The sequence below is a fragment of the Nomascus leucogenys genome, chromosome 13 (assembly GCF_006542625.1).
Source record: "Nomascus leucogenys isolate Asia chromosome 13, Asia_NLE_v1, whole genome shotgun sequence".
NCBI classification, from domain to species: domain Eukaryota; kingdom Metazoa; phylum Chordata; class Mammalia; order Primates; family Hylobatidae; genus Nomascus; species Nomascus leucogenys.
Window position 1 is genome coordinate 10,803,145 of NC_044393.1, and position 13,915 is coordinate 10,817,059.

Here is a 13,915-nt window from a genome sequence, read left to right on the forward strand (position 1 = left end):
GTAGGGTAGTAGGAGGTGGTGGGGATTGTGGTAACCCGAAGAGAGCATGTCCTGTTGAAAGGGGAAAAAGTCCCTTAGCTCCAACTGACTCCACGTAGGAAGGTGGAGCGCCATTGACAATTTTTCTAGTTTTTCAAGAGAAGCTGAAAATATGGAGTTTAATGTAAATTTCTCTGATTTTAAATATTGACAACTAATCCTCTGAATTAAAAACCACTAAATCTCATTCTCAGGTCATTGACAACTCTTCATGCAATTTCTGGAAATAGAAATGAAAGTTATCATTGAAATAATGCAATGTAGAAAATGTTTAGATTCACTGTCTTTTGATCCCCTGGCTATGATTAATAGTCTTTTGCACTCATTGCAAAATTTCAATCATTTCAATTTTCAATGATTGTTTGATCATGGTTTTATTCTTTTTATGACTTACCTAATTGCTATCAGAATTAGAAGCTGATGTATTTCAACTTCCCAGATATTTGCATGTCTTCCTTCTTTGATTCATTCAGGTCTCAGCTCAGACGTCCCTTTCTCAGACAAGGTTTCCCTAAACCATGTCTCTAAAACAGCCTTCCTCCAAAGGACATGGATAGTAATTCTCAAAAGGAAATAAACAAATGGCCAACAAACATACGAAAAAATGCTCAGCATCACTAATTATTAAGGGAATGCAACATAAAACCTCAATGAGATTCCACCTTATTCCTGCAAGTATTGCCATAATTAAAAAATAATAAGGCCGGCCGCGGTGGCTCACGCTTGTAATCCCAGCACTTTGGGAGGCCGAGGCGGGCGGATCACAAGGTCAGGAGATCGAGACCACGGTGAAACCCCGTCTCTACTAAAAATACAAAAAAAATTAGCCGGGCGTGGTGGCGGGTGCCTGTAGTCCCAGCTACTCGGAGAGGCTGAGGCAGGAGAATGGCGTGAACCTGGGAGGCGGAGCTTGCAGTGAGCCGAGATTGCGCCACTGCACTCCAGCCTGGGTGACAGAGCAAGACTCCATCTCAAAAAAAAATAAAATAAAAAAAATAAAAAATAAAAAAAATAGATGTTGGTGTGGATGCGGTGGAAAGGGAACACTTTCACACTGCTGGTGGGAGTGTAAACTAGCACAACTTCTATGGAAAACAGTGTGGAGATTCCTTAAAGAACTAAAACTAGAACTACCATTTAATGAGGCAATCCCACTACTGGGTATCTACCCAGAGGAAAAGAAGTGATTATATGTAAAAGACACTTGTACATGCGTGTTTATAGCAGCACAATTTGCAGTTACCAAAATATGGAGCCAGTCTAAATGCCCATCAACCAACGAGTGGATAAAGAAAATGTGGTGTATATACACCATTGAATACTATTCAGCTATAAAAAGGAATGAAATCATGGAATTTGCAGCTATGTGGATGAGTTGGAGACCATTATTCTAAGTGACATAACTCAGCAATGGAAAACCAAGTATTGTATGTTTTCACTTTTAAGTGGGAGCTAAGTTATGAGGACTCAAAGGCATAAGAATGATATAATGGACTTTGGGGACTCAGGGCAAAGGGTGGGGGGTGGTGAGGGATAAAAGACTACACACTGGGTACCATGTACGCTGCTCAGGTGATGGGTGCACTGAAATCTCGGAAATCACCATTAAATGACTTATCCATTTTACCAAAAACCACCTGTTTACCCAAAACCGTTGAATTAAAATAAAATAAAATAAAATTTTAAAACATGAATAAATAAAACAGCCTTCCTCTCTATTGCTCTTCTTTTTCTCTTCTTAGCACTTATTAGCATCAGGCATATTATATTTTCATTTGTGTAGGATCTGTCTTTCCCACTAGAATGACAACTCCTTGAGAGCGGGAATATTGTCTCTGTTCAGTCCTAAGTTTCCAGAGCCTACTACAGTGTCTGGCAATGGTAGGCACCTAAAAATATGTTGAATGAATAAATGAGTGGTCCTGCCAATCACTGTTGATGGGATGCCAAGACTATTCATTCTCCAAGACTTTGGCAAAAAAAACATGGATGTGAGAAAACTAGACTTCTATTAACAAATTTTAACATCAATATAAACCTAAAACTTATTGAACAGTAACTAGTTTCTATTAGCAAATTTTAATGTCAATATAAACCTAAAACTTATTGAACAGTAACTAGTTTTTTTTTTTTTTTTTTGAAATGGAGTCTTGCTCTGTCACCCAGGCTGGAGTGCAGTGGTGGGATCTCGGCTCACTGCAACCTCCGCCTCCTGGGTTCAAGCAGTTCTCCTGCCTCAGCCTCCCAAAGTGCTGGGATTACAGGCATGAGCCACTGCGCCCATTCCTGTTGTTTTGTTTTTTGAGACAGGGTCTTACTCTGTCACCTAGGCTAGAATGCAGTGACATGGGTAATTCACTGCAGCCTCAACCTCCCAGGCTCAAGTGATCCTCCCACCTCAACCTTCCAAGAAGCTGGAACTATAAGCAAGCGTCACCACACCCGGCTAATTTTTGTATTTTTAGTCAAGACAGGGTTTCACCATGTTAGGTAGGCTGGTCTCGAACTCCTGACCTGAAGTGATCTGCCCGTCTTGGCCTCCCAAAGTGCAGGAGGGATTACAGGTGTAAGCCACTGCACCTGGCCTACCGGTAACTAGTTTTTGACATTAAGAAAAATCTACACATCTGTCTAAAGCCAGATTTGTACATTAGGTTGAAGACTCAAGTTTCCTATATGGCCAGCCTCCCGATAATGGAATTACAGTGGAATTTCATGAGGACCACATAGAAATTAGCTTGAGGATTAAAGACCACAATCTTCTCCAATAAATGTCAGGAAGAGATTTGAAAAATATTTTTATGGAATATAAAATTTTCCATTTTGAAATACTCTTGGAGGGGAAAAAAAGCTGAGTCATTAAAAGTTTTAAAAACTCAAGAAATTCAGGTTAAATAAGAAAAATATTAACTCCTAAAAAATGACTTCTACTTTCATATACCATGATTTTTGTGTTTTCAAGGTGATATTAACCACATAAAAACAATTTTAGAAGGAAAAGAAATCCGAAATACCACTACCCTGGCACTCACTGTAACTAATTATTTCCCAAGCTTTTTCCAATCTCAGTCTCCATGCAAGTTTGCTAACCTCTTAGACAGTCAAGCAACACTTCCTCTTCTGGGGATACTCAACAGATAAGTAACAGCTGCTCACTCTGTGGGATGCAGTGGGTTTAGTTTCATTCCCCTGAACCCATGACAGATCTTAGGGTACACATGTTACTTATATTGCACTTGTATTGCAATCACCTTTTAATCTCCAACATCCAAACTGTAATTCCTGAAAAGTAAGTCAATGCACATGAAAACGCCCACCCCTTGTGACCAGACCCTGGAGATGAGTTCTGACAAACACAGTGTCTGCCCTGGTAAGGCTCAAGGTAGAGTGGGAAAGACCAGCAAGAGAACAGACAATTCAAATGAACAATTAGAGAAGTGCCATGTAATTTTTCAATAAATATAAGCTCGTATCATTATTATGTTTATTTTGGTCTCCTTGAAAAAGTTCAGTATATTGAGTATGTTAAATAAATACTTATTCATGATATAAAGAAATAATTTGTTCCTACTACGAAGGACAAGATGGGGGCCCCTCTTTTGTGCACCTGTATCTTTCCCATCATAGCACTTGTGTCCAGGCACTACGATTGTGCATTCGCTTCACTTCCTTGTCCCCTAGATCATGAACCTCAGAGAGGAACTGTGTCCTGGTCTGGTATCCTTGTTCTGGCATCTGGTCATCAATTCAGAAGTGTTACGTGTGTGTGTGTCTGTGTGTGTGTGTGTGTGTGTATTTTTGAGACGGGGTCTTGCTCTGTTGCCCATGCTGAAGTATATTGGTACAATCATAGCTGACTGCAGCCTTGAACTCCTGGGATTAAGTGATCTTCCCAAGTAGCTGGGACTACAGGTGCACACTACTCTACCTGACTCAGTAAAAAGAAATTTTTTGTAGAGAAAGGACCTCACTCTGTTGTCCATGCTGGTCTCAAACTCCTGGGCTCAAGCAGTTGATGCTCCTACTTTAGTCACCCAAAGTGCTGGGATTATAGGTGTGAGCCACTGTGCCTGTTTTTACATATTTGAATAAAGCTGTAGAAGATAAAATGTTCTTAGAATTCAAGTTGGAGAGAAGCCGGCTATTTCTGCCCTAAGACCAAAAAAAAAAAAAAAAAGAAAAAAAAAGGTGACACCTCCAATCAAAAAACAATTGGATTTTCATCATACCCTTACTAGGGAAAATGCCCTGAAAAAGAATCTCCAATGAAGGACTGTAGACATCTTGAGAACTCTTTTCCTTATCATGAACTCTGTTTCCTTATTTCACACTTTCGTCTCCACACTTCCAGACCTGACGTCTCTAACTGTAAAGTCTTGTGTTGCCTCACAAAGCCTCATGACAGAATTTTCTTTTAATTAGCGCATTCATAATAGCAACAATAATTCTAATCATTAATAAGCCGCTCACTCCGCTTAGGAACAAACACAAATGGCAAGAAGTCAATGTTAATTTTAAAACACATGTAAACAAGAATCCAGGAAGGCCAAACACATAACCTTTTGGCATTATTAATGGCAAAAAACATTTTCCACTGAGCTCGAGAAGTAAATGCTATAAAAACTGCACTCCATCTACCTCTACCTTCACTTTTCATAATAAAAACAAATTATTATGTAGCAATTTAAAAAAACCCTCTGTTTTCCCTTCCCCAAATACCCAAAGCTTCATGAGGGTAGGAATCATTTCTGTCATACTCCCTGATGCGATGGTAGTTCTGGCATATAGTAAATGTTCAATCCATCTGTGTTGAACAAATGAACCAATCCAATCTCAAAGGTATCCTGACAGATCCTTTGTGGAAACATATATAACCCTAATGGCTCAGAACATCACTTCACAAAGGAAGCTGGGCACGAGCACCATTTCTTTTTCTTTCTTTCTTTTTTTTTTCTTGAGACACAGTCTTGCTCTGTGGCCCCAGGCTGAAATGCAGTGGCACCATCTCGGCTCACTGCACCCTCCACCTCCTGGGTTCAAGCAATTCTCCTGCCTCAGTCTCCCAAGTAGCTGGAATTATAGGTAGGCACCACCATGCCCAGCTAATTTTTGTCTTTTTAGTAGAGATGGGGTTTCACCATGTTGGCCAGGCTGGTGTTAAACTCCTGACCTCAAGTGATCTGCCTGCCTCGTCCTCCCAGAATGCTGGGATACAAGCGTGAGCCACCGCGCCTGGCCCCATTTCTCAGATATTGTACTGACCCAACATCTGCAAAAAAAATTCATAAAGTTCTGAATTTTCAATCAAGAATATCTAAATGTTATTTTCATTTTGGTGAAAAATTAATCCAATCCTGTCCTGGATCCTCAGGAGAAGAGACTCCTATCCAAACACTGCTGCATGAAATCACTGCCCGCATGAAATCACTGCCCGCATTCACATGTATCCTTGCGTTGAGCTGGTGCTCTGTGTTCAACGCAAAAGGACATTTAACTTTTTAATACCGTGTTTCTCACTTTGTGGGAGCTTGCACATTTTCCCAGTTCTCAAGTTTGGGAAATGGTGGTAGCTACAACTTCCCCACTCAGCACAGTGACACCCAAAGTCTGGGCAATGCCTGGGGCCACCATCTGTCTCCCGTGCTTCTGACTCTGCTGAACAGCTTCAGAATGTGGAGCCGGATCCGAATTGCAGCGCCGGCCCTCGTGACAGACCCGGGATGTCTACGATCATTTCCTCTGCTGCCTTTCATATCACTGAACTGAAACCATCAGGCCTGTCAAGAGTAAGGGCCCCAGATGAAAGGCCAGTGCATTAAGACAGAACATAATTGCCAGCTTCTGAGTTGCTGACATTAATCGTTTTACTGAGAGAAGACAGGAGAGTTCCTCTCTCTCTTCCTCTCTCTATTTCTCTCTCCTCTCTCTTTCTCTCTCTTATTGCCATCACACAATGGGGGTGGGGGGGACAGGCGTGTAGGGGGAAAAAACCCAACAAGATTTGCTAATTAAAAGTAATATGTTTTCCCGTGTTTTTGGCAATTTGATAACACAAAACACTTACTTGGGGGCCACAGGGGGAAACAAACGGAGACAGATAAAAAATGTTTTGTGTTCATCCAAGCACAACTATGTTAATGCGTATTATCCCATTAATGTGCATCAACATCGGGAATCAGCTCACCAATGCAAGCAAGAAGCATACACTTATCATCATTTGATAACATGTTTAATGACAGATTGACGGGAGATTTGCAAATGTGAACTGGCATCAGTGTTGCTAACTTCAGCTTCTGCCGCCGCCTGTGCTATGCCAGCATATTTATGTGCATAATTTGATTTCTCAGCCACACTGTTAGTACATTTTTAATATTAACTATGCACGAACAGACAGCCGAACTTAAGTTGCACTGATGGTTGGAGTTCATTAGATTGAAAAAGATGGGCGTGCGTAACTAAGATGGAGGTGGCGGTCCAACATTCAAGAAGCAACACTTAACAGACACACTCCATTCTCAACAAGCCCAAGCTACACATTTCATGTTGTTCGAGGCGGTAAAGCTCTTATGAATGAAGGAAGAAGTGGAAGAAGAAGAAAGCCCCTGCCCTGGGCATTTGGTCAGGAACTTGACAAAGAGCCTTGGGAACTACTGGACCCCTTTTTACTTTCCTTCTGCCACCTTCTTTCACCCCAAACTCCTCGAAGCTCTACATTCAAGCCTCTTTTGCATATTGCAGTCAATTGTATGGAGCAGGCGAGCACAGGTTTCTATTCATTCTTCATAAACCCAGGTCACAGACCAAGCACTCAGGAAAATCTTCCCTGGATAAAAATAGGGTTAATCTGTTTATTTTGGAGAGTCAGACCAATCTCTAATTGGCTTTTGCCCTCATCACAAAACATTTATGTGACTGGGTAGGATGACCTCACTTTGCTATACCTCCATTCCTTCAACTGTAAAATAGGAATAAGAAAATCACCTACTTCCCAGAGCACGGAAGCTTGTACAAGCTAAAAAAAAGAAGTGCTAAACCCAGTGTTTGGCACATAAGCAAGCTTTCAGTATATGTTTATTCTTTTTACTATTTTATTTTTTTTCCTTTTTTCACTAATTAAAAAATTATAACTCTGCTTCCCAGCAAGCCCTAAAGTCCAGCAGAGTTCGGGTTTAAATCCAAGCTCCACCAGCTGAAGGCTGTGTGGTGATGGTCAAGGCGCTTAATTTCTGTTGACTTTAGGTACTTCATCTGTAAAATAGGGGTGATGACAGGGACCTATCTGGTGTGATGGCAGGAAAGATAAAATGACATGATGTATGTTAAGAGTTTTAAAGAGTGCCTTGGACATAGTAAGCATTCAATAACAGCTCTGATTTTTTGCAAGAATCAGGACAGGGCATGCGTTCTGGCAGTGATAATGAAGTTTGGCAAATTTGCATTTGAATTCTTGTTCTGCTGCTTCCTAACTGTATGATAATGGGCTACTTACTTAACCTTTATTTTTATTTTTTTTTATTATATTTTAAGTTTTAGGGTGCATGTGCACAACGTGCAGGTTTGTTACATATGTATACATGTGCCATGTTGGTGTGCTGCACCCATTAACTCGTCATTTACATTAGGTATATCTCCTAATACTATCCCTCTCATCTCCCCCCACCCCACAACAGGCCCCGGTGTGTGATGTTTCCCTTCCTGTGTCCAAGTGTTCTCATTGTTCAATTCCCACCTAAGAGTGAGAACATGCAGTGTTTGGTTTTTTGTCCTTGCAATATTTTGCTGAGAATGATGGTTTCTAGCTTCATCCATGTCCTGCAAAGGACATGAACTCATCATTTTTTTATGGCTGCATAGTATTCCATGGTGTATATGTGCCACATTTTCTTAATCCAGTCTATCATTGTTGGACATTTGGGTTGGTTCCAAGTCTTTGCTATTGTGAATAGTGCCGCAATAAACATACGTGTGCATGTGTCTTTACAGCAGCACGATTTATAATCCTTTGGGTATATACCTAGTAATGGGATGGCTGGGTCAAATGGTATTTCTAGTTCTAGATCACTGAGGAATCGCCACACTGACTTCCACAATAGTTGAACTAGTTTACAGTCCCAGGCTTAGCTTTTTCTTCTACAACATGGGGACCCATGATCCTACTTTGGAGGATGTGGGAAGGGAATAATGAGATAACACTGGTAGGGCACTAACTCCATGTTAGTTATGATTGTTATAAAAGTTTGTGTCTTCAGGACTTTGATGGTGCCTGGTACATAATAAATGCTGAATAAATATTTGTTGATTGAACCAGCAAATCAGATCATTATTAGGCATGTCCCAGGTTCTGTCTTGGGAAAGATTTGTCCAGGGAACAGGATAAGAGGACTGCAAGTGTCTGTTCCGATCTGGGAGTGGCACAGTGAGAGTGTGTGAAGGAGTCTCTGCAAGGCCTGGTCACGACAGCAAGCAAATGACACAAATCACACGCTCGGCACAGGAATGCCACCTCCTTATACACTGCATGATGCCACTGGCTAGCCATTTTGTATTTATTCCTTTGAATCACCAGTCTGAAAGGTGCCACTAGAAAAATGCACAGACTTCAGTGTCAGAACCGGCCTTAAATCCTAACTCTGTCACCTGTTAGTCATGGTCACCCTCAGTAGGTTACAGACCTTTCTGAGGTCCATTTGGTGAATATGAGTTAAGGATTTTTAAATTTTACAGCCCCCGTTCTGCCCTTGAGGAGCTTATACTTGAACCTCGGTTTCCCAATCCATAAAATGGGGGTAATACCGCTACTTAAAGCGTGTGGTAAGGGTTAAATCAGGAAAAAGATAGAAAAGCTCTTGACCCAATGCACAGAGCAGGTACTCAGTCAATGCCAGTTCCCTCTCCCTCACCGATCTGCATATGAAAGGCCAAGCCAGAGGCCAGGCTTCTCTGATCACTTTCAAAAATGTGGTTTCTGTATATTTGCACTATTTTGAATTGCTATTTAAATTAATTATTTTATCAGTGACAATGAGGTGAAAGTCACCTCTTCTTTTGATCCTTTTTTTTTTTTTGGACAAAAAGAACTTGATATATTTTAACATCAGCTCTGACAGGTAGATGGAGAGTCTACCTTTACTCACAAAGGTAACTTTGGGGAAACTGAGACATTTTTCCATGCAAGTGAGAGCTAGGTAAGAACCTGGCCACAGGGAAATGCATCTGTAGAAGACACAGTAGGGATGCCTTTGGATTTCGGATACTATATCCTTGTGCCCATGCCTGGCTTCTGAGTGTCTTACTTTCTAATAGGTGCACCTGCAGCTCTCTTCTGGGGATATCCCCTGGCCGCTGAAGCTGCTCTGCCAGTACACACAGAGTGCCCTTGCTGCCTGCAAGTGTGTACCCCTGGCTACCCTTGAGCCGATGACTGATTGATGCGGAGTCAATCAATCATTAGCCAAGGTAGCCCAGCCCTTGCTTACAGACAGGTGGAACTCTGGGGCTCCCCATGGGATCAGGCAGAGGCTAGGACTTGCTTGGCTTTCTTTCCTTCCCTGTCCTGCTTCCCTACTCCCTCACTGGTTCTTCCTGGGAGCACATTCCTAAGAAACCAGGGATTCAATAGGTTTAATAGCCCAGGAATCCTGATGTCCCCCACATGAGACACTATCTTACTAGACCATAGGCTGGTAAACTATAGCCTGTGGGCCAAATCTGGCCCTCCACTTGTTTTTATAAATAAAGTTTTATTGGAACTCAGCCATGCTTAATCATTTACATATCACCTATGGCTGCTTTTGTGATGCAATGGCAGAGTTGAATATTTGTAATAGACACTGTATGGCCTACAAAGCCTCAGACATTTACTGTCTGGCCTTTTGACAAAACAAGTTTGCAAACCTCTGTACTAGATAATGCTTTAAATACACCAAGCTTTTTTTGGCCTCAAGAACTTTGCATGTGCTGTTCCTTCTGCCTGGAGCCCTCATTCCTTGACTCAGTGGATGCCTGGCTGCTTCTCGTTTTTTAGGTCTCAGCAAAAATGTCACTTTCTCAGGAAGGACTTTTCTGACCACCCATCTAAAGTAGCCTTCCATTTCCCTATTTTTTGGCTCAGCACTCTTACAACTAACAGTACTGAAATTATTCTCTTTGATTAAATTGTTTGCTCCATGATAGCAACAGCACATAAACTTCGTGAGGCCAGAGGCTTTCTTTGTCTTGCTCATTTCTGGATACAAGCCTGGCATAGTATCTAAATATAGTTTACTTTTAAGAATACTTGCTGACTGGCCGTGCGTGGTGGCTCACGCCTGTAATTCCAGCACTTTGGGAGGCTGAGTGGGCAGATCACGAGGTCAGGAGATTGAGACCATCCTGGCTAACACAGGGAAACCCTATCTTTACTAAAAATAGAAAAAATTAGCTGGGCATGGTGGCACGCACCTCTAGTCCCAGATACTCGGGAGGCTGAGGCAGGAGAATCGCTTGAACCCAGGAGGCAGAGGTTGCAGTGAGCTGAGATTGTGCCACTATACTCCAGCCTGGATGACAGCTAGACTCCATCTCAAAAAAAAAAACAAAACACAAAAACAAACAAAAAACCGCCCACAACAACAACAAAAAACAAATAAACAAACAAAAAAACGACTTGACTAAATGATGAGAAGAATGAAAAATACTTAAGTGGTTGCATTTGTACCAGTTGGGTCTACAAAACCAGCACTTGGCATAGCTAGCTCCATGTAGGTGGTGCCAGGTCACTGATGCCCCCATTTTGAATCCTTACTCCCAACGCGATGGAAACATACTTCATACTCAAGCCACATTAGTGCCCAGACATTTACTACCTCTGGTATTAATTTGCTTGTTTTGCCACAATATATCATGGGAGGTCATTTTATGCTACAAGCTGTAATTTCTGAGTTTTAAGATATAAATTGACCTGCTTTGGGAACCAGGCTATAAAAAGGATTGCTAGTGAGGAGGTTAAGAAAAAGTTATGTGGCTGTGTTAATGGTTTTAATTGATGCATTAATTTTATAAAGTTTTTGTTGAGGCCTTCATATGCCTGAGGTCTTCAAGGAGCTTCCTGACAAGGAAGGAAAGGTACATTCACACACACATACATGTCCTGTGTGCAATCCATTCCTGCACACAGGAGCAGAGTCATCTTCAAAAACGCCAGTTGGGTCATGCTCTTTCCCTGTTTAAAGCCTCCCAATGTATTTAGAGTAATCTGAACTCATTACCATGGCCTGCACAATTGAGTCTGTCACCTTGAGCTCACCGCATTCCAGGGACACTGGCTTTCTTTCAGTTCCCCCCAATAAGCCCAGCTCCTACTTGCCTCAGGGCCTTTGCACTTGCTGTCCCTGTCTGAAATCCTCTTCTTCTCATTTGTGGCTCCCTCAGTCCTTCATATGTCAGAAGCTGCCCCTCAAAGGAGTCTCCCTGGAGCACCCAAAGTAAATTAGCACCACTGCTACCCGGGCCCATAATGCTCTATTCCCTTCATGGGATCCTAAATGGCCTTATTTAGTTTTAATTTCTTGTCTATTTCCTCCAACAAGAATGTAAGATCTGTGAAGGAAGGGAAAATGTCATTTTGTTCATTGCTGTATCCTTGGAGCCTAGCACAGTGCTAGATATGAGAAAATACATAAACAACATGATATCAGATAGTTGTAATTTCATGAAGGAAATAAAACAGGGTGATGAGAAAGAGAAAAGTGAGAGAGCTGGATTGCTTTGGATCAGGGGTTGGTGAACTGTTGCCTGTGGGCCTAATCTAGCTTGCCATCTGCTTTCCTAGGGCCAACAAAGTAAGAGTGGTTTTTATATTTTTAAATGGTTGAAAAATCAGAAGAAGAATGTTTTATGACACACAAAAATGACAAGAAATTCAAATTTCAGTGTCCTTTGATAAAGTTGTATTGGATCATAGCCACTGCCATTCACTGGGATATGATCTATCATTGCTTTTATGCTACAATGGCAGATTGAATAGAGCTGACCCTTGGACAACACGAGCTTGAACTGTGTGGGTCACTTATACATGGATTTTCTTCTGCCTCTGCCACCTGTGAGAAAGCAAACCAACCTCTCCACTTACTTCTTCTTCTCAGCCTACTCAATGTGAAGATGACAAGGATGAAGACCTTTATGATGATCCACTTTCACTTAATAGTAAATATATTTTCTCTTTCTTATGATTTTCTTAACAACATTTTCTTTTCTCTAGCTTACTTTATTGTAAGAACATTGCATGTAATGCATATAACATACAAAATATGTGTTAATTGACTTTATGTTGTTGGTAAGGCTTCTGGTCAACAATAGGCTATCAGTAGTTAAGTTTTTGTGAAGTCAAAAGTTATCTATGGATTTTCGATTATGCAGAGGATCAGCACTGCTAACTCCCTCATTGTTCAAGGGTCAGCTGTAGTTGTGACAGAGACTGCATGGCCCACAATGCTGAAAATATTTGCTCTCTGGCCCTTTGTAGAAAGAAATTGATGACTACTCATTTAGATAGGCTTTCATGGAAGAGTCCTTAAAGAAGATGATGTTTAAGTTGATATTTAAATGATGAGAAAGATTAATATAAGGATCAGAAGGACTATAATTAAAGTACCTGAGGCAGAATAAGCACTCATGAAATGGTAGCTAATTGTGATATGAGCTGTGAATTATGACTTAGTCTGGCAGTTCTGTACTGGGAAAACTAGGGCAGGGTAGTAAGTAGAGATGAGAACTGAAGGTGGCTACTGCATCAGTCCTGGCAACAAGAGGGTATACTTCAAATGACATGGCTCCTATGGAAATGGAAGTGGAAGTAAGGTGGGAAAAGCATTATGGAGGTCCAATCAAGAAAAACGAGTGATGGAATAAATGAAGAGTGTGAGGAGAGATGACAGAAAAAGGAAGGTCCGTAGATCCTAAGCTGAGACATCATGAGAAGAGTAAGGTTACCTACTATTTCAGAATTAGAAAATATCAGGAAAGTGAGAAGATGGCTTAGGCCAAGCTTCAGCTATCTATCTGGCCCTTTACAGACAACAACTGATTTAGATAGGCTTTCAGGCAAGAATCCTTGAAGAAGACGATGTCTAAGTTGAGATTTAAATGATGAGAAAGGCTAATATAAGGATCAGAAGGACTATAACTGAAGCACCTGAGACAGAATAAACACTCATGAAATGGTGGCTCTTCTCATTGTGCTATGAGCTTTGAATTATGACTTAATCTGGAAGTTCTGTGCTGGCCAAACTGGGACAGGGTAGTAAGTAGAGATGAGAAGACCTGAAGGTGGCTACTGCATCAGTCCTGGCAGGAGGAGGGTGTTAGTTGGATTTGAGGTCATTCTTCCCCAAGCAACACGGACATCAAAACTCTGGGTGGACCAATCTCACCCCAAGTTGTGCAGTGCTGAGTCTGCTCACTGCTTCCACAGGAGAGAACTGAACCCAGGCCAAAGACAGCATCCAATTCTCCAAGTTGCAGGCATTGCTTCAAGGGTATGTGCTTTCCTTATTCCCAGCTGATTAAACCAAATGTCCGTATTTTCTTGGTACCCTTGGGAAACAGGCCCTCTATCTACTGGTGCATCTAAACTGGTAGGATATAACCCTGGAGCTGGTCCAGGTTTGCCATTTGCCTGAGAATGAGATAACACATAGAACACCTGAGCTGAAAGGTGGAGAAAAACAGAGTTTTGATGGCATACATCCTCTGAACCAAGGATTGCTCTGTGCATGAGTCCAACTCTATCCTTGGATGAGCTGTTACATTCCTTGTTTTTTTTTTTTCCTGTTTTTCAGTTTTTTGATTTTTTTTTGCAAAATGAAAGCAAGTTTATTAGAGAAGTAAAGAAACAAAA

At 41.4% G+C, this 13,915-nt stretch overlaps 1 protein-coding gene across 2 annotated transcripts in view; it reads right to left on the reverse strand.

Moving 5' to 3' along the window:
• The window catches only part of TSHZ2 (teashirt zinc finger homeobox 2), a 518,841-nt gene that overhangs the window by 199,227 nt on the left and 305,699 nt on the right, over positions 1-13,915 (reverse strand). The gene's annotated exons all lie outside the window — the stretch shown is intronic.